Below are 9,958 nucleotides of genomic sequence, written 5' to 3'. Positions count from 1 at the left end.
TTTCTTTATATGCGAGTATAGTATCTATCACAACAGCCTGCCACTAAATAAAAGAAAATGCGCCAACCGAATTACTTTTCCTGTTGATCCATGAACAGCGTCATTGACGCCCCCTACTAGTATATCACAGCTTCATTTACTGAAATGTCACTTCGAATTCCCCTCTCTTTCTCCAAAATATTCAAATTCATTGTTTTTACCAACAATTGCTCACTAAATTTACTTTGACTTAGAAGAAACGCTTCTACATCTAAATCTGATGGATGTTTTAAAAAAGATGTCTACGGAATCCGTAAATTTTTACACTTTTCATTCGCGTGCTTTTTATGCTTACTGGTCACGACCAAAGAAACGGTTAGTCGGGTCAATGGACTGGATTGTCAACAAATTATCATCCCATCTAATTCAATATTTTAAAATATATTTATCAAAGACGAAATACAGAAAACAAAACAAGTTTGGGGAATCGCCCAATGAAAGACAACTACACAGTATTTTATTTTAAGTTTTATTTGGCGGTGATTGGCCATGGCTGCTTAAAAATGTGGGAGCCAGGCATCAATTCTTGCCTTATAGGACATCCCTAACAAACAAGCAAAGCAAAAGCTTGAGCCCTGGGAACAGATGCTCAACTGCTTGCTCACCTAGTCCATAATATATATACAAATGCAAATAACTGTCAATTAATATTGTTGACATAAGCACTACTGGTAAGCCAGAATGCCGCCACGAGACTATGCACAGTATAGTCTGCGCCACCAGTAGAGCTACACCGGGCCATGAACGAGGGCTATAGGTTGAGATTAATCATTATATACCATTAAGCTATTACAAATTTTAAAAGCGAGATCAAAGCACGAGGGCAGGGAATATTAATGCCCAAAGGCATAAAAGTATAAGACAACTTATTGTTATGGGAGTAAAAAAGTGCCCTTGATTGAAATGATAGAGTAACAACAATGCTGTTCATTAATAGTTATATGGTCTGCAAATTGACCGAGTAAGAAAAAACACAATTTTTTTTTTCTCAAGTCATCATGACTGAGACCGAGTGGACTAGGTGAAATAACAACAACATAAAGTCACCGTCAAGTGTGACTTACTATGACCCAATTAGTCATAGCGCAGCCATGGCCCCTCTTCCCCTACTCTAGGCGACGCAAACACAGTGGGGTCAGACAAGAATGTTTGTAGTGCTTGTTGCAAGCGGTACAGAAATAAATCATTGCCCAGGCCAGAAAGATGTACCTTGTCTGTGGCAAACAAACCAGGGCTATCAATGCGCTGCTCTGGATATTATATTTTCCACCCAATCTTTTAAGTGCAGATGCAACAGCCCTATTTGTTCGCTTCCTAACCTCTTCTAAAGCTACTGGGTTCCTCCCACCCCTCCATACACCCCTGGGCAGAATCTGGGACCAAACTAAAGTGGTGGATGGCATCAGTCTTGAAAGTTTTTCCAAGGTTTTGATAATACTAAATCGCAGTTCAATTGATTTAGCCTCGTTTTGCATAGGGATATTATTGCCTCCGCAATGTATGACCAAAATCTGAGGTGGATCTTCTACCTTAAGCAATGTCTTAATCTTAGAGTAAAGTTGACCCCACCTCATTCCCCCTTTGCCCTGCCAGAAAATAAATGCCTTGTGTCTATCAAGCTGTAAATCAGTGCCCCGGTGTAACGAAGAAAATTGACCCGGGTTGAAAATTGACCCAGGGGTCATTTTTCAACGTTGAATATTGACCCGGGGGGTCATGTTTCAACGTTGAAAATTGAGACCAAAATCGTGAAATTTATACCCGGGGTCATTTTTCAACGGTAAGAGAAAGATTTTTCTAAACTCTGATGACATCGATACGTTGAAAATTGATCCTGTTGAGAATTGACCCCAACCTCAGTGTTTTGATCTGAACTGGAACTTACTCTACACAGTTTAAATGTACAATCATGCACATATTTTTAGTTTCACAATGTTCATACTGTCCGATACATATGTGGACGGGCTAATTTCTTTTAGGTTGATAGGTCCAATTAGTCATTTAATTTTGAGACTAAAAATATGATATCCCATAGGCGTCGGAACCGGGGGGGCTAAGCCCCCCCCCCCCCACTTTTTTTGCAAATGTAGACCTATCCATTAGGCACATAGCATTATAGAGGGTTTAGCCCCCCCACTTTTTATCGCCGGAAGTATAGTTGTTCCTAAATTAACTGTGAAAGATTGATAAGGTTGGCGTAATAGGCCTACTCCCCCCCCCCCCCCCCCCCCCCCCCCCACGGATTAGGAATTTCATGATTTTGGGGAGAAAAAAAATTTGGGTAGGAAAATTTTTTTTGGATAGGCATACTACTACTCCCCCCCCCCCCCCCCCCCCCCTACGGATTAGGAATTTCATGATTTTGGGAAATATTTCTGAGGATTTTTCTAGCCCCCCCCACTTTCAATTTGCTTCCGACGCCAGTGTATCCATTTATTATTACTATACTATGTAAATAAAGCTAAGAAGATGACCGTTTGCTTCGGAATGGAACAATAATTAATCATTAACAATAATTTTTCATAAACTTGTCGGATTAACTTTATTGAAGCACCATCCAATTTTCTGCATATGCAGAGTCATAATTCTTTTAAAAAATTGCAATTTATTTCTATCATTATGAGTTTTCAGTTCCATTAATTACCAGTAAATTAGAAACACGGGCAACTGACGTAATATATTTCCTCAAAATTAAAAACATATAGCATACAGCAAAAATGTTATTAATTTTTTTTAAAAGTAGGTTTGCATCTAAATTTACAGTCGGAGGATGGTTAATCTAATTATATTAATGTTATACATGAAAAGGCATGCAAAAAGTTGAATATATTAAGATTACTCAAGCATACAATTGATAGATAAACACTTGTGAACATTCGGCTTTTATCAGACCTAGACTGGAATGTGGTGATGTTGTTTGGAGCAGCTGTATCAAGGAAAATCCGAATTGCTTAAACATGTACAAATTGAAGCAACCAGGACAGAGACAGGGATCAGAGTTAATTCTTCTAAAATCATTTTATATTGTGAGCTTAATTTGGAAACCTTACAATCTCGAAGGGTTAAACATAAACTAAATATATTCTCCAAGATTATAAATGGTTTAATTAGCACCACAAGATATGTTAGATTGAATTCAATCATATTTTCTAACTGAACATACATATAATCTTAGGTCGATTGAGCATTTTTATTACATGTATCTACCACTATATACTTATTACAATAGCTTTGCTCCGTCTACATGTTAATTATGGAATAATCTTCATGCAGGAAAGACAATTTCATCAACTTTATCTTTCTTTAAGTCAAAACTTACGGAATAAAGCTAGTAAAGCTCACTTTAAGGATTTTTTAAACTGATGGGAGTCGATGTTTATAGTGTAGGTCTGAATCTGAAGGAAATGTGATTTTTTACCCCTGGATATCCAAGATATATTCAACAAAGAAACGAACTTTTTAAACAACTTATTAACATTAGTGTACCTTTTTATATGAACTATATACTTTATGGTAGTTCTGATTTTTCATATAGATAAAATTGTAAAATTGTTTCCCATGTTTATATTTATATTAGAGCTCCAAAGCGTTTTTGATTCTCTTAGGTTACACGGTTTAAACCTATTCAAGCATTATACATGTATATTTACTTAATATATAGTCCCCTTTTATTTACTGTTCTTTTCAAATGGACTGGATCATGAAAATGTCATTCTTATGTTTGTATCCCTGCAAGTATAAATGAAGGTGATAGGTTTGTTAATGTAGGTGTGAGTCAACATGTCTACCAACAATATGTCATACAATCATATTTGATAAATATTCAGATAATTATTTAATATTCAAGTATCCCCTGTCTTATATGCACATAATATCAATAATATTCTGTAAACTTGTAATACTATATTCTTATGACTTTAGATAATTTCTTCTTGACTTTGTATGTTTGAAAGGGTAAGGGTTTACATAGGCTATGACTCTTATCAAATCCATTCAATAATTTGAACATTCCGTTCAACAAAACACGTTTAAATTGAATTAATAATGTAGGTGGCTGTGATAGGAAGGTCAACCATCTACTCCAACGCTGCTGTATGATCTTCTTCTACATATTTCTATTCAAAAATGCAATTTACCTATTTATTGACGAAAACAATTACTGTTAGTATTTATGATAAATTTTTGTAATCAAAGCAATTTAGAAACTTTTAAAGCAAAATTATTTTATTGTCATCCTGTACATAAATTAGGTTGCTAACTTGCTACAGATTCCATGAAGCAGAATTGTTTATGCCTAAAAAAAATGAGCTATTTGATGATATTTAGTTACCCTAGTAGCTACGTAACAAATAATTTTTTTTTTTAAAAATGGCTTTCAAGATAAAGTTACTACAGCATTGTTCATGAAAGAGTACATTTAGCATATCATCATTTTGCACACTGTTATTGGCTGGATAGGTGTGAATACAACATTCAGATAATCACAGTTTTAACAAACTGAGTGGATGCGAGCACAAAAATATCAATATGACATACTCTAAATTTTGTATTTGCACACACCCAAAAAATCTACAATGAACAATATTAAAGTTTCAATTTACTGGGTGAACGTAAAACCAAAATTAAACAATATGATGTATTGTAATTTTTAAAATATTTACATTTGTACACTTCTCCAGCGAATTTAAAAAATGGAGTTTAACTGCATTGAATATTTCAACGTGTAATTATGTATATGTCAAGGGGTAGCTGACATATAATATTCTGGGCTACATTTGGGAACAATTAAGAATCCAAGGCCTTTTGTGGAAATGACGCTGAATATTTATTGTTGTATTTGTATATCGAATAAATGGTTTCCTCAAGTACAGCTAGGTGATCTATAATCATATACAATTATAATATTACTAAAACACTCTCATTCTCTACATTTACTCAGTAAATTCATCTTTTGTTAAATAATATTTAAATTACACATATTTGATTTAAATAACTCACCAAGTATAACAGCAATATGAACTAAGATAATAGTCGGGTTGACAAGCTATGAAGCTTAATAATTCAACCGTCTGTCTTGGGTGGCGTCGTGATATTAAATCAAAGTTCGTGCTAAAAATTCGATGATGCAAACGAACATGCGCACTCAATCACTTAAACCCGAAAACCCAGTCTAACACACCCATTCATTCACTGATCCACCCGCCAAACGTAACCACGTGTCCTCTCGTACTACTATCATACTATGAATGATTGTATGAATGAATGAAGCGATGTGAATGTAAACAAATGAACAATGGGAAATGAAAACATGAAATGTTGAAATAAGTGAACGCAAATATGAATAATAATTAACTAAAATAATTAATCCTGTGACATATACAAATATTCTTAAAAAACATATATTTTTTAAAGAAATATATAGATATCACACAAAACAGCAATTATACGCGAAAAGTTTATTATGAATAAAATAGTTATTACATATTTAAAGGAATAATATGTAAATTAAAACATATTCATTTATAAAGTCTCATTTTTACCCCCCCCCCTCCCCCCCCCCCCCCCGTTGAAACATATAAATATAAAGAATAAATATGTATAAACTGATAATTTTTACTTTTATAAACTCAAGTTATCAATATTGATTCGTTATTTTGTGCTTCTTTGCTGTTGAATTTTGAACCGGTTTCATGATCAAAATTCCACGATGCGGGTCAATTTTCAACGGATTAGGGTCTTTATTCAACAACTTTCGTCTCATTATTCAACGTGGAAAAATGACCCCCAGGTCAATTTTCAACCCGGGTCAAATTTCTTCGTTACACCGGCAAGACTTTCTTGCATGACAAAAAGCATGTTTAATGATGGATGACCCAACAATCCAGATTCTTGTATGATCTAAAAAAATTTTAAATACATGTAAATAAAACATGAGAGAAGGTTGTCACCTTCAATACCTTAACATTTTTGAGAGGAGCTACTGTCTGATATAATTAAGCAAGCAAGAAGATTTCCATCTACCCTCAATTGCAATAGACTGCTGACTTGCTCCTGATGCCCAAGCATTAGATGCTGCACCAATACGGAATGAATGTGTCTTGTACAACTTAGTGTCTAAACCTAATTTCTCTAGTAACTCTCAACTGTAAATATAACCTAATACAGGACACAGGACAAACAATCTTATGTGTAGACTTAAGTTGAATGGCAGCCCCCCTACCCGCCTGATCAGTCTTTGAGTGATGAAGTACAATTTTAATTGTGTTGTCCAGTGGTGAATATGACACATTTTGCACTTGGATAGCATGCCCCACATCCTGCTTTGTGTTTTGTACTAACTCGCCCATTCTGAAAAACCCAAAGAATGTTGTAACAAATATAGTTGTAAAAAGTGTGGATTCATAATATGAATGGCAGATGCTTGGGAGGGTCTGGACCATGGTGGTTAAAATCTGCAAGGTAATTGGTTTTCTAGTGTCATGGTGGGGATTGCTGCGGCTCAGGCCCAGCAAAACTTTTTAAAGTACAAAATCTTGGGTTCTGTCTGGGAAGCCATGTAATTTACAGTGGTAAGAAATACCTGCAACATATGTTTTGTGTTGGCTGAAAATTTCTGCAGTGATAGATATGACACAAAATTGACTAAATCTGACTGAGATGGGGGCCAAACTGGCCGACTTTGATAGACTCGACAAAACAAATGGAATGCATTTACTGCAGTATCATATAGTTTGCTGGTATTGTTTGACAAAGCATAACTCAGAAGCTCCTGGGATCTAAGCTGTAAATCATGTGCAGAAATGATGCAGGAATTGCTGATGGCTGGCTGTTTGCTCCTGGAAAACTGGCCTTGAATCGATTCCATTGCTGTCGGGAAAGAGAATCTGCTTTAACATTGTATATCCCTGCTATATGCTTAGCTTTGAACTGAATATTAAGCATCAGACCTTGCAAAACTAATTGCCTAAGCAAATACATGACTCTTTTGGACTTTGAGGTATTACAATTGAGAATTGAAACTAAGGCTTCATTATCAGTATGAATTATTAGCCGTTTACCAGACAGATTGCTGCCCCAAATTGCAAAGGCCATAGTTATAGGAACTAGCTCCAAAAATGTTATGTCCGAGAAGATATCTGACGCCTTCCAATGGTCTGGCCAACCCAAGTATGCCCAATGATGACCCAAAACCGCCCCGCAACCTAAATCACCATTACCTTCACTATCTGTATAAAACTGGAGATCAAAATCATTTGACAAATTGACCAATCTATATGATGTAACTCCATTGAAATTTTCCAAAAACATTAACCAAGTGTCAATATCCCTTCTCATTTCCTCAGTAACCCTACGCCTGTGATAAGGACGCGACAGCCCACAGGATGCATCATACAACCTTCTAACAAATGCCCTACCAGCTGGGATAGCACGAATACAGAAGTTCAGCAACCCAGTTAATTCTTGAAGTTCTAGTAAAGTTACTTTGTGTCTTTGTAAAATATGCAACAACTTGAACTTTAACTGCTGAATTTTGTCCGAGGGGATCTTAACAGTCATACTAGATGTGTTAATTTCTAAGCCAAGATACACTAGACAGTTTGCGGGACCAAGAGTTTTGTCTTCAGCTAACGGGACTCCTAACTATGTACAAATTTCCCTAAAAACACCCATCAGATAGGCACAGTCCTGTGATCTAGCTTTTCCAGCTAGTAAAAAATCATCCAAATAATGCACTATGTTGTCTCAACTTGATCTGTCCCTACAGGCACGTAGCATCGTTTTTGAATGCCCCGGGACCCAGATTAGCTAACATACAAAGGGCTTCATCAAAAGAGGAATATTTGACTGAACACAAACTTTTGTCAATAAAGTCATTAACACTAGATCCAGATGGGTATGATAGGTGGTGAATGAGTCGAAATGAGCCATCTTTTTAGGTACCATGCCCACCGGTGACAACCTTAGATTAGGAAGTGGTGAAAACACAAAGGGGCCTGCAACCCTCCCCAAAATGAGTTCCTTGTTGACGGCCAGCATAGCTTCACGCTGCAAACAGTACAAAGATTTAAGGTTTTTAGCGTCTGATGCAACCCGTGGACCCTGGTAACCAAGCTTAAACCCATATGTAAAACCCTGTAATAATTCAAAAGCAGCTAGTTGATCTGGATAGTGAGCGAGATATTTACTTAAGTTTAGGACATTAACCGGAGAGTGAGCAATGGTGCTAAGGTCTAAATTGGTGGGTTGCTTGGGGGGCTCTGGGACGCTGAGGTAGGGCAGGTCTAGCATAGGTGGACGTGGTTGACTGCATTCTAGGTAACTGAGGGCGCCAGGATGTTGAAACGCTGTTTGGCCTGTAAGTTGAATCAGAACCTAAACCGCGTCTGCATTTGATATAGGGGTGATTTAAAGAACACAAAATGCACTCATGCTTGTATTGACATACACTTTTGTTGCATTGACCTTTATAATTGAATTCATAACATCTAAGGGGGATGTTTTGTGTCACAGACCCTTGAACAGCCAGAGGGCTGTACATATATAAAAGCCACAACTCTTGGTCAACAGCAGCAAATGACATATTTGGATTATATTCTTTTTTCAAACGGAATTGGATGTCATAATCTCTCCAGCCGAGAGCTTTTGCACGACTAGCCCCTAGCCTGATAGTATGCATATATTTGAATAAAGCTGTACTGCACTCAGGGTGTGCTAGGACATATATAGAGGCATAGACCAGAAATGCATCAGTCCATACCTGAATATCTGCAATAACCTTGGGTTTGTATTTGGATGACAAGGTAATGTTGCCACCTTGCATAGAGAAGTATTTTGTATCGTCATTAGGATTAGATTCATTAGTGCGATCGACTAAAAGACCCAAGTTAACATACTCGCCGTTAGCTATTTTTAGCTTAAGGTTATTGGAAACATTGTGCCCAAGGTCATTATGGTAACTTTGCACATGAGAGTTTTGATTGTTACTTATGGCTAGTGTTGGCAGAATGTCAGTACCTGGATACTCTGCGGATGCATCCTGCGTCATCTCATTCTGGGGATGAGAGGTCTCTGCTCTACAAGACATGGCGGCAATGACTGCCCGTGTCACCTCGTCCATCTGCTCCCTGTTCAGCGCTGGTGGTTGCTTATGGGTAGACATGGTTTCCCTATTTAGGTTAGGTGAGGTGGGGAAATCAACCAGATTCGCACTATGCTGGGGACCAGATAGATCGACCAGATTTACACTATGCTGTGGACCATCCGAGCCAGCGCTGTCTGTTGCGACCCGCTTCCGATCGCGCGGCTTTGCACGTGGTGCAGGCGGGGCCTCTCGAACCTTCCTCTTTGGCATAGTTTACTCATTAAAAATAAAAAGAATAAATCAACACATAATATGTTTTACGGTGCGACCGTTGGGGCGAGCGCAGCAGGTGCTCAAAGATGAATTATGATAAATCAATAAAAATAAAAAATAGTGACGTAAAGTAAATGAATTTGAATGCAAAATGAAATAAATATACCTTTTTTTCCAGTAAATTTTCATTATGCATGTCATAATTCATAAGACTTTTTATTTATTTATATACCAATCTGATTAAATTCAGATCTTGAAAAGCTCCGATATTCTGATAGTCGCTGAACAAAGTGTAGCGACATCAGAATTTGTCGGAGCGGATCAAAGATCTGATTTTATATAATCAGATTGTTTATATACTGGTCGCACGCTAGTATAGAATTTATCTCAGATAAAATGTTGTTGAATAATAAAAGATTTTAACATAATGTACATTGCAGTTTATTTCCTCTTGTCTTGCAGCAGACATTTTTCTTAAACTTACAAATAAAAATTGACTTATCACAGCCCCCCCCCCCCCCCCCCCCCCCGTTTAAAACAAATCAAATTTAGGTATAAAAAAAT

At 36.9% G+C, this 9,958-nt stretch overlaps 1 pseudogene; it reads right to left on the bottom strand.

Moving 5' to 3' along the window:
* Window positions 1-5,919: 5,919 nt before the first annotated feature.
* Window positions 5,920-9,402, bottom strand: LOC128165346 (uncharacterized; annotated as a pseudogene).
* Between the last annotated feature and the right edge of the window lie 556 nt (window positions 9,403-9,958).

Source organism: Crassostrea angulata, chromosome 10 (assembly GCF_025612915.1).
Source record: "Crassostrea angulata isolate pt1a10 chromosome 10, ASM2561291v2, whole genome shotgun sequence".
Taxonomy (NCBI): domain Eukaryota; kingdom Metazoa; phylum Mollusca; class Bivalvia; order Ostreida; family Ostreidae; genus Magallana; species Magallana angulata.
Note: the sequence above shows the minus strand (reverse complement) of the source record. Positions and strands in the feature narration are given on the sequence as shown.